Here is a 12,485-nt window from a genome sequence, read left to right on the forward strand (position 1 = left end):
ATATGTCGATTAAATTATCGCGACCTAGAGATCGAAGAGGGTATACTAGCAAGTCGTTGTCACCATTATCATTGTCATTATCGTTCACATGCCGGATTGGCGAGATAATTTTTTTTTTTTTTTTTCATCTTGCAGAAAGAAAACCGTTTTTTTCACAACAAGGAAAATGCAAACCCGAAGAATTGTTCAGCAATTTGTTTTCCTATCGTACGAGTTTCACTTGATTTTGTTGAATGAATTTTGATTAAAGGTTGAATCATCGCTGTATCGAAGTTTCATGTACACCCCTCCTCTCTGTGAATAAATTATCATAATTATCACAGGCATCAATTATCGATAATATCACGTCTCAGAGATCAGAACATGGATCAAAATAATTAATTAATGTTAAAACGATCTTTCCGTATTAAAAACGAACAGTTTCAAATTCACAAATATACTCCGCAGCTCTGAAAAATTCAACGACACCTCGTCGATGGTAAAAGTACGTTTCTAAATTGATAAAATGGTACCGTTTCTCTATTTGTCTTCTTTAATAGACATTTAGTTTGATGATTTCCTGATCCTCGGATAAAGCCGCGACATTTTGATCATGAATTATTACACCGGTCTCGATTGATCGTAACGTCCATGGATAGGAGAAGAAGACATCTGCTTCTTCGCGTCACGTGTAGATAAAATACATACTCGTGCTTTAAATCAGTTGAAATTATTTTTTATTCTTTCAAAACGTCTGTTTTCAATTAAAACTGAGCAAATGGTGTGTGAAAAAAAGCTTTGAACTTATCGTAAGAAGCGATTAAACATATTTTATCCTCGATCGATGAAATAAAAACTGCGAGACAGAACCGATGTACCAAAAAATTGATAATCGTGGATTCCTGAGCAAGAATTTCAACGATTATTCATAGATTTCTGAATTTTCGATTTGACTTTTAATGGTAAAAAAAAAAGAGAGAGAGAGAGAGAGAGAAAAAGAACAACGACGAGAATGCCGAGTCGGGAATTGAATTTTGCGGGATCAGCGAACCTGCGGAAGATATGGTTCTAGGCTCAATAGAAGAAATAGCCAAATACCAAATTCTACTAGCTGTTAAAGGTTCCTCTCTTTCTCCTCGGATCGAAATTCGATGGATGGTAATTTACTCGTCGATATCCCTCCCCGTCTCCCCCCCTATTTTCTCCGCTTTTCCCATTTTTATGCCCCGCCATTCGAGTAGGAAGAAAACCAGTTTCACGCCGGCAGTAACAGCCGGTGTTTGTACGCTGAGAAGAACATTGACTGGGAATATTGACGCGCGACATGCACTCGGAAAGGGTCCACGGAACTGATCAAAGAGAGGAGCCCTTTCTCTCTCCCTCTCTCTCCCTCTTTTATCCTTCTTCTCCTCGATCCTCGAGATCGAGAGTCGACCGCGTTGCCACTAAGAAATTACATCCCGACTAATGAGCCGATCACATCAGCCTGACGTATAAGTCCAGGACATCGTGCTGCAGGTCCTTCAGGCTCCTACGCGTGGCCCGTTTCCCTTTCTCTCCTTTTCCATTCCCTTCGTCACGACTGTTTATTTTTATTTTTCAATTTTTCTTCACATCGTAAACAATGATCACGGAATAATTCTGCGTACTTATCCGCAACCGATTTCTGTCTCTCGTTTCTTCTCTCAATCGATTGCGAACACTGCTGGGTAATATTTGAAACGGTTTAATTTAAAATAATCATTTAAAATGTGAACGACACTTTGCATTTAAAATTTTAAATATCGTAAACGTATCCGTTCACATCCACCCATTTCAACGGTCTTTTCAAAAGTATTTCCCATTTTCAAACGGATCTATGGAAGCTGTTTATTACCCAGCAGTGATTACCAATCGATTTTCGGATCGGTAATAAGCGCCGAGGCATATAACCAGTATTGGGATCTGCCTTTCTGCTCGGTTGACTAGCCGAGCTCTTGATCTAGCATATAAGCGGCGTTTGCACCCCGATTCTCTCGGATCGAGTCGCCGTGTCCGTATAATGTAACCCGGCGAGGCTGGATTATATTCCGACTTCGTTTCTCGGCGAGTGCGTGTATGAATGCACGCGCGTGTGTGTGTGTGTGTGTGTGTGTGTGTGATATAGGCTTCATAGCCAGGGATATGGAGACACAGACGCAGTGCCATGGCGCCCACATATTTTGTTCTAGATACGATCTACATTCTACACATAATACAGGCATGGATCGGTGATCCGGCTTTTCAACGCGCACGACGACGCTTCACGCTTTAATAACGTCATAAATCAATCATTCGAAACGTGTCACATGTAACGTTTCGTCGATCCAATAATTCGTTCCTCATAACCTCGCAATCGGTTACGGATAATTAAGAAATCGGAGATGTTTCTAGGAATTGATTCCTTTTCTCTTTCTTTTTTCGAATCATTTGGATACTTTGGAAAGGAATTCAAAATATAGCAAAACCGCGTTATTATTCTGAAAATCTTCCAAGCATGCGAATCAGTCGTGTTACATACGCAACTTTTGGAGAATTTGTTTATTTTTATTTTTTTTTTTTATAACTTGGACTTACAAGAGGGGGCAGGAATCGATAATTTGAAAAAAGAGAATAAAGGCAACCGTGGCGTGAACAACCTTGAGCTCATTTAATTAAGGCGAGATACCCTTGAGCAAAATCATTCTATCTGTATCAAAGTTTACAACAATGTGGCTGCTTTTAGCCGGTCACACGCGTTTGCTTGTGTGATCAAAATACAAACTTGTCTAGATATTATACGTATATGTATACAAGCGGAATGTGTTCACACTTGTTAGAAGTACAGGGGATCCTCCGAGGATTAGAGTTCGAATACATCGTTTCGATACCGGAATTAATAAGTTTAGGTCGATCAATTTTATTATCTATAAATTGGCGATCCACGAATTTAATTTCTTTTATCCCTTCCTTCTTCTCGCTTATCGATAAAAAAAGATTAAAAAAAAAAAAAAAAAAACCATAAAACGGCGAAAACTGAGGGACGAAAAATGCAAAATAAGAACGGACAGAAAGAGAGAGAGAACGTGTCTGGCCCGCGAAGCTGCACGAATGTTAAGCTATGAGGCTGCAGATGAGAATAAAGTGGTCGTGTGGTGTATGTATAAGGAGAGGAATCAGACCACGAGGCTTATATACCTATATCAGTAGTATTTTCTCAAGTGTCGTTAATCTCTGAGGATGCTGCTGCTGCTGCTGCTGCTGTTGCTGCTGTTGCTGGAGCGGCGGCGTTGAGGCTTAGAGTGTGCGTCAGAAGACGCAGAGTGGAAAGGGGATGGAAGGGAAGGGAAGGGAAGGTAAGGAGTGTGGGGATGATTCTAAGGCGACGCGACGGCGTCGGGTCCGCTACACCTTTCGGGGCTGAACAGAGTCTATAAAGTGGTCGCCGAGTCTGCGACACCGTCGGGACGACATCGGGCGTCAACTAATTAGGCCTAAAAACCCACACAGAACCGCCCGACACCTACCCGGATTTTCTCTGTCATCCGCCGCCTGCGAAACCCGCGGAATTAGAGAAAAAGAACTCGCGGAATTTCCGCCCGCAACGTTTTCCAAAATTTTCGCTGCCAGGTGCGGATGCCCATTGAGCTGAAAACAATCGATGCACCGATTAAACGAGTCGAAAAAAATGATCGATTACACACGATCAGTCGGGGGAAAACGATCGATTTACAATCGAAGATGATGTATGAGAGTTAAATGCATGGCGTGAAAAAAAAAAAAAAAGAAAGGAAAACCAAAAAACTCTCGAAACAACGGAACTACCTAATTAGACTTTTTACCGTGTGAGGGTAAAAATATTGAAAGATCGAAAAATCGAGAGTCAAACCGACGGAATTTTTCTCGATAGTACAGAATCGTGTACAGATTCTCGAATTGCTGTTTCATACTTTTACCTTTCCGTACTTCGACTATCTATGTTTGAAACTTTTTGAGCTTCGTCTTTCTACATTTTCAAATTCTACGAATAAGATTTTAAGATCGATATTCTGGTCCTTTCATCAATCGGTTATTCCAGTTTTTTTCTTACCCCTAAAACCCTTTTCCCCTTTTCCCTAGCCAGGCTGTATAAGCTGGGTTTGTTGGTGGGTTTCTATGTAATTTTAATATTTTTCTACAATTTCTTCGGCTAATTTATGTGTCAGTTTTAACGCTAGTAACTTGTCCAATAAATTTCAAGCAATATCATTCACCAAGTGTATTATGTTTAAAGTATATTGTGTAGATACATGTCATGCACGACTTGTGTCCCGTTATACCTGGACATGGTATAATACGAAGAAAATATACGTTTCATAAATTCGATGACGGTGAATTCATCCATCACATTCTTGTTGCATGTAATTAACATAATTTTAGCCTTAATTGATCGGTTTTTATGCTCGAACGAAAATATATTTCGACGTAACACGGTTGACGAAAAATTGCAGAGAAGGAATTTCTTTTCACAAAGAACATCGAGGCAAAGTCTAATTAATAATAAAGAATGATTTTAGAGCAAACGTGCAGTACGGTAAAACACCCTGGAGGCTTGACATAAATTTAAAAACAGTATGTGACACACGACTTATACGAAGTTGTCACACAAGAAGTATAATATATATCAAAGGAAAGAAAAAAATTATCGCTGAATTTTATACTGTATTTGAAGTTTTAAGTATGTATATATATATATATATAGGTAGATGAATATTCAAGATCGTTGCTGTCGTAAACCGTCGTAAACAATCTGTTAAGCATCTCGAAATTGATTTCAAAACGAATATTACACATCTATTCAATTTCCCTGTTTCTATTTATTCTTGAGTCTAACTCTAATACATATTAAATGAAAGTAAGAAATCACTTTTCCATAGGTTTTTCTTATAATCAAGAAGAGAATACCAGATTTCGAATTAAACGAGGGTTTCACTCTTAACGAAACTGCGAACACGAGTTCAAAAAAAAAAACCTGACGCGATGTAACTATTTGAGTATTTTTCCCAGTTTCAGTGCGTAAACGTCTCTAAGAAACAGTATAAACAATCGGTACAGTTTTTTTTATTGCAGACCTGTGTAATTAACGAGCGAAACAGAAATTGGCAACGGTTGTCTTGTGCGTAATTAATAATCAAGAATAGTTTAAATAGAGTCAACGAAAACTTAGCCACTTCTTCTTTCTCGTTTTAATTAATCTTCCGACATGGTTAATTTGTTTCCATTATTTTTTTGTTTTTTTCCTTTATTTCTTCCAGTCGACATTTACACAGGAAGACGAGGAGGAGTAGAACAGAAACGAGTCAACCAAAGCGATACACGCTATCGTTGTCAGCTAGAGTTCGCCGCCGATTAGAATAGGACCGGTTGTTTCCGTCGTGTGAACTTCCGCGCTGGCAACACGAACAGGCTAATCTTTCGATACGAGTCGGTGTTGGAGGTGTCGGTGCATACGCGTTTAAAATAAGCAATAAGCCGGCATTGAAAGCAAAGAAAAGTGGACGTAACCGCGGACGAATAATAAGCAAGGCTTTTCAACAGCTCGTTTTACGGACACTCGGTATATTCGTTGTAAGTACGTGTAGATACCTATTGGACAATCTAATCGCGAGTCAGCGCCATGTGTAATAGCGAAGAACAAGAACAGAGTGGAAAAAAAAAAAAAAAAAAGAAAAAATATAACGACCAAAATTCGGAGGTAGCTGAGCGAGCGTCAAGGTGAACTCAAAAATTAGCTGCTGTTTAAATAATGCGGAATTCGAAATTCTAAGAGTTTTTCTCGTCTTGCGTTTCGTTTCAACGATTTGAATATTCCGTCACTGTCGTGGTTATACCGACAATTCGTTATTATTGCTAATATTATTATTATTATTATCCCTTCCTTCTTTCTTTTCGTTTTTCAATTCATTCCACGTCTAGGACGTGGCACAGAAAAATCAGAGATGGAAAAAAAAAGAGGTGATAGACAGGCTTGAACTGTCAAGGAGCTTTGCCACAACTTTGGGCGAAGTTCGATCGATACACTGTAATATAATTATGATACACGTATTTATGATATGCGGTTCTAGTCAGGCGTTGGTGACGACGGATTGCTACATAATTAGCTTGTAGGCAGATCAAGAGCGCGACGAAGAAAGAAAAAGAGAGAGAAAGAGAGAGAGAGAGAGATGAGGAAACAAAATATATGTCGGAGAACAAGAATGCGGTGTCAGATTGACACTTGTAGTGGTATCATAATATTCTGAAAACTGTAGATATCCGCGTTTACTCGATGCCAACGGCTACTGTTTTAAGTTTTTTTTATTCTTTCATCCTGTTTCGATAAGTGGTACCTGCACCGGTGAGTTCGATTGAATTAACACTCGTCAGACAGATCGAGATAGATATTCGATTATCATTTTAAGCCGCGCTATCAATTGCAGGCAAAGAGCGAAGAGGATTTTTTTGCTTCGTTGACCGGGTCAAAATTGCTTCTGATCTTCAAAATATACTAATTCTCTCATTATCGGACAGTGTGCACGTCTTTTCAGACTACAAATGACCGAGTAATGAATTCCCCATTCAATTACCGATGTCTTGAACGATATTGTGAGTACGTCAAAATTCTCGATTGGCTTCGCCACTTAATCCGTCCATTCTCATTCACTCGTTACCACTTATAGATTCCATCGAAAATATCAACAAGCAGGATAAAACGTAGATTTTTAATCGCAAGTAGACAAAAAATACTTCGGGAGGGTTCCACGAAATGGATGCAATTACACCGCGAATCCCTCGGTCATCAGAATATTGAAGTTAAATCAGCGAGTTTTCAACTTAGCGTCAGTAATCAATATCTCGAGATTACGAGTCACCAAACACTCAAAAATTCTCACTTACGATCAACGGTTAACCGTTCCACTCCCAATGGCTAATCAAAAATTTAAAAACACTATCAACAATGCAACGACGAAGAGTGAGCCGTAGACTTGTGACCGTAAAGAGCGAAAAGTCGATTCGTCACCTGGAAAATGTCACTCGAATGGCCCAGATGCCGAGACTGCCTTGAGGTTGAAAAACGCGTAACATCGAAAAGGACTAAACAGTTCCGCCCGCATGTTCTGTGAGCGTAAATTACACGGCGAACGCGCGTATCTCGAGAGAAAAATGTTGAAAAAAGGAAAGCCGGAGGGTGAGTAAGTGGATGAATGGATGGCAGCCGGACGGTGGTGGTGGCGGGCAGGCATGGCAGGGCACTGAGATAAGCTTCTTTAGCGATATGGAAAAGCGAGGGCACGATACCACCGCACGTCCATTGTTCGACCGTGCCTTCCTTCGCGACACGGTACGTGAAGGATGGAGAAACCGGCGCAAGGTATCGACATCCACGCACACCTCGATAGTCGTCGAGGCTCTTTACGAGCACCCGTCGACGTTGATAGTCATGCTGTGACCAGCCACCGCACCGCTTCCAACCCGCATGGTTCCAACGTCGCGAAGTCGAACTTCGAGGACCCCTCGATTTGGCGAAAGTCCTTGAGAGGCGAGTTAACGCGACGGGATGGAATTGAATTGGCATCGACGTCTGAGATGTAGGGGGTGCAGGGAACGTACAAGGCAATATCACGGTGATTACAAGTCACCGAAAACTTCAAGACTCTCGTTCACGATCACCGGTCCACCGTTCCACTCCCAATGGTTGATCAAAAGTGTAAAGACGCTAACAAGAATGTAACGATAAAGAGTGAGCCGCACAAGGCGCATGTATCCAGAAAACAACTCGATATACCGAAGCTCGCGATATTGCCATGTCATGCGGTAAAACATTTCATGCCTCTCAACCGCAATAACAATGTACTCACAATCAGCCATTACCTTTTACGCGCGTATCGTTCCGCGGGTGATTTACGACTGGCATCGAACGGGTTCATTCGAGTCGGTTTTCACCGCGGATGGTCAATTTGATCTCGCTTAGTTCAACACGTGTCAGGCAAAACGTGTGGTAGGTAATTTGGAAGCGAAGGGTCTACTTACATGGTCTAATCAGTCAGGGTTGACATGGCTTCCGCGATCGAGATCCGTGATAAGTGGGTTTGGAGTTTGCCGCAATCTGGATCAGGCCTTCTCTTCTCACTTATTATCCTATCTACCACGTCTTGTTCGTAACAGCGCGATGCTCTCCTGCTGCTCCGCACCAGCTCGAGCCTCCGGTTCACTTATTTAAATAACTAATTGCGAGACGCACCTGGTCACTACTATCTGACGTTACGGTACGCGGCGCTCGTCGTTCACGGGGCGATTAATTAGACCGGCTAACTAGCTGCTTCCACATTAAGCACACCGTGCCCGTATGCACGAACAGCACAACCACTGCCGGTCCGAATCAGAATGCCATCAGCCGACGTAGGTGGTACCATGCGGCCAATAGCTGGATCAAAACACCGCCTCGATCATGCTCTCAATCACACTTCGATTCCCGCATCACCGATCAACACAAGCCGTTATTCCGTCTTTCGCCCGCTTCTTGATTCACGACAACTGACACAACAACCGATCAATACGGCGCACTGTCAACCGGCACTCGGTCCCTCGAACCTATCAACCCCTTCACCCACTCCTCGAAATTCACAGGACGAGGTGCCAAAGGATGCGAACCTCTTCGGACGGAGGACGTGGTGCAGCCGTTGACTGCGGGTCTGTTACTGCCCTGGACAATCACCTCTCGGAAAGAGAGGGCACCAGGCGAGCTCTCGACCGCGTAGGCGTACCTCTCTCCATCTCATGGGTGGAGCTCAACGCCTACCGAGGTGACGCCTACTTCGGTGACGAGTTTCTCGAGAGCTCAAAACCCGCCAACTGTCGGCGTCCTTCGACTGACCCTCCGCCCTTCGTATATCAGCGATTAATTATCACCTCGTAGCCAGGCTCTTCAAGATATTCTACTGGAAAGCTGTGTTTGCTTTACCATTCAAGTATCGAGCCATTCGGCAGCTTGACTATTCGCCACTTTCTTGTGGATCCTTACCGACCTCGCAGTCTCCGATGCTTGGTGATGCGCATCATAGTTGAGGTTTTCCTACCTTGGTGATTTATCGGTCACCACACTGCACAATACCTACTCGCAACACGACGTGAATTCACTGCGGTTTCGCGCTCTAGCTTCTGTGGTTTGTGTCAGCATATCATCAGCGGTAACATCTCGCGGGTTTTTTCTTTTCTTACATCAAACGTTATATTACACAACGAACACCTGGATGCATAGCTGTCGTGGTGTCATGAATCTTGCTTACATTATCGCACCAACTTTGCACAACTGTTCGATGAACTCTTGAAATGTAACTGAGCGACATCCACGTGCCGCGATCGCTCCACGTGTATTTCTCGTTTCTTTGTATACCTGTCGATCGTTAGGTGAATCAGAATTTCATCATTCTAGAATCTGGACCAGCTCATTATCCTCTTTGGGGTAAATCAAACTTCGTTACGAAGAGTGGCAGAGGCTCCAGAATTTCGTTTCCAAAATATTGAGAACTGTATATTAGCCGCATGCGAGTCGAGTCTTTGAAGACCTTGTCGGACGATTTAAGTTCCCCCCGAAACAGGTTAAAAAAAAATTGCTGACACAGCTGGCGTCGGACTTGTAAGGCAAAGCGATGAAATTAAATTTGCTCTGGTTTGGCGTATCCTCGTTTCAAAAAACACGGTTAACCTTTATCGCGTGCCAGTATTTCACAAGTAACGTTCGCCTTTTTACATCTCACCAAAATTCTGGTAGCAGCGATTTTTCGAACGCGGTTCAAATCCCGGCACCCATTGAGCCCGCCAGAGTCAGCCTTCGAGAAACCTGCAGGCCTTGGTAGGGCTAACAAAATGGCGTCGCTCCTCTGAAATCGGAACGAGTATGCTGGTACCGAAGTACCAGTTTGAGCGAACAAAGAGACGACGATAGGCGTGTAGTTTTGAATACGCGATGAGGGGTCACGGCGACTTGCTTCACTTTTCGATAAGTTTATGGTGGAGCATTGGAAGAGAATTATGGAGCCCTAAAAACTATTACACGCGATCTGAGGTGTTCGCGTACCCGAAATGGAGAGTTGAATTTCGTTCGACGATAAAAATCACCGAGAATAACGGCCAGCGGACTCAGAGCATGGCGGTCGGATGATCGGCTGTTTAATGGGGCTTGCAGGAGAGACACACGATGCGTCTATTAGCGAAGCCTGGATCGCGCAGTGCATAAATCGTCGCTCAGAAGGATCGGTTGGTCCGTAGAACGACTATAACTGAAAACTCAAACGCACAGAATAAAGGCAACGAAAAGGAATGGAATGGAATGGAATGGAATGGAATGGAATGAAAATTGTACGAGACCAAAGCGACCAGCACAGTTTTAGGGGCCTCTGCACTTAGGCTAATGGCTCGGGCCCCGCGCACCTCGTCTCTTTCCTTTTATTTCCTCTCCCCAGGCGTGGCCTGCAGTCCCAACATTCGACCATCTCCCAGCCCGTTGTTTCCGACGAGACGTCATCTGCAATAAACATTAGTTGTAAGTAGTCTCAGGGGTGGCTACGAGGGCAGGGTACCTGAACTGCGTCGGGACGAGAGAGCTTCTGCACATTTTACGCCGGAAACAATCCAGGTACTCGAACGCTCCAGATACCGATCGCAAACCCGGAAGTCCTGGCTCATTTCCAAGGGCGCCAGTGGAAAACAGCACTGACGTTGACGGGGGGGTCAAGCGGACCAAATTAGCCCGGATCACTTTGGGTGTCCTTTTGCTGTCTCGTTGCGCATCGTCGCGAGACTCGGAATTGCTTTCTAGATTTGACGTTGCGATAGATGTTTCGGTTTGGCGACAGAATTATCCCTCTCAGCTTGAAAGCATGTTTCATCACTCGTGCGACCGTTTTCTCATGGTTACCCGAGTCGAATTCAGCGGCTGCATTTCATCCTACCAAGGTACGTGTAAACCTACTTCGAAGGAAACTGAACTTAGAAATCCTACATTGACCCTCTAGCTCCTAATAATTTAAGAACAAACCCTACGTTGAGTTTTCAATTCCTATAAATCAAAATACCAAACCCTATTTTGACGCTGTTCGATCTACAGCTCTACGGATATATTATTACAGCGACATTCGAACATTCGCAATGAATAATTCAAGCGCTGGTGCTACATAATTTTGATGAGTTTCGATATATAGCGTTTGAAAATTAAGTATTGCGTTTCAACTGTATTTATTCAACATTCTCACGAACACAAAAACCCTTTCATCTGATTGAATATACAGAAAATACGATTCAACCCATGTCTGAAGTAATTCCTATTTATTGGGATTTTAACTCGATTTCATACGTTTTAATCGTATTTTGTGTATTTCAATCGGCATGAATCAGATTCGATGGACCTTCATCAGCGGGGTAAGATTTTGAGCGTCGAAGCGTGAAATTGCACCATTGCAAAGTCAGAATGAATTCCGTATAGCTTGCTTTAATCACTTCCTTAATAACGAAAACTGATTGAATGCTTGTTGGTAATATCAAGAATGTATGTATAGCCTAATACTTTTGTATTTGATGGTCTTCAGGGAGCTACACTGTTAGAAATGCAGTGTTAAATGTAACACCGAAAATATTCTATAAAAGTCCACGGTATTTTGGTGTTGATTTTAAGACCACTTGGTGTGAAAAATCGAACGATCACGCTTATCGAAAGGGTGAATTTTCTGACAGTGTATGGCTTTACGATCAGCTAAAACTTTTTTTCTATGCATCTATCCATCTATTAAAGTTTCTATAATAAATTTCGTTTCAATTGGCGGACTAATCGCTTGAATTGCGACCTCGTCACAGAGTTTGATGGATATTGTGCACGTGCCGGTGCGGAACAGCGGTATAATTATTTTGCGATTCGTATGCCCGCGGTGTTCGCCACGCTATACCGGCTCGATTACCGCAGCCCGATTTCGTATCTATTTCAATGTAAGCCCGCACTTGGGAATCGCGTGCGTTACGTGCGTATAAGAACCATGAGGAGGAAGAGAAAGAGAGAAAGAGAGAGAGAGATCAGAAGAGAAATAGAGAGACTAGCGATGATGTTATTATCACCGAGCAGGTATGCTGTGTTCGCCTTTATACTGATAGACACGTATTTCTCGTATCTAACACGGGTTACACGCTTATTTTATAAGCCGCAAATATGTATCTCAGATTATATTATGTACACCCCGGCAAGCACGCAGATGTGGGCAGGTATGTACCTTACATATTCCTATAACCCGGCGATACCCGTATCGTACACCAACGTACTCGACTATTCCTGTAATCATACAACGTTCTGCTGATTGCTCTTGCTCTGCACCGCGATTTTGCCACCGCGACTCCGACGCTGTTTCGTTCCTCGTTCATTTATTAGTCCAGACGCGCTAGACGCAGCAACGTTGAAATTTCGGAATACGATGATCTCGAAAGGAATTGAAAAAAAATTGAAAAAA

The 12,485-nt window shown here is 42.8% G+C and overlaps 1 protein-coding gene across 2 annotated transcripts in view; it reads right to left on the bottom strand.

The window, feature by feature from the left end:
* LOC124214650 (GATA-binding factor A) overlaps positions 1 to 8,672 on the bottom strand; it is a 29,029-nt gene extending 20,357 nt beyond the window's left edge. For both annotated transcript variants that reach the window (XM_046617149.2, XM_046617147.2), the window contains exon 1: positions 8,026 to 8,672. The gene's annotated coding sequence lies outside the window, so the exon portion shown is untranslated. The remainder of the gene's footprint in view (positions 1 to 8,025) is intronic.
* Positions 8,673 to 12,485: the final 3,813 nt, after the last annotated feature.

This window comes from Neodiprion pinetum, chromosome 3, assembly GCF_021155775.2.
Source record: "Neodiprion pinetum isolate iyNeoPine1 chromosome 3, iyNeoPine1.2, whole genome shotgun sequence".
Classification (NCBI taxonomy): domain Eukaryota; kingdom Metazoa; phylum Arthropoda; class Insecta; order Hymenoptera; family Diprionidae; genus Neodiprion; species Neodiprion pinetum.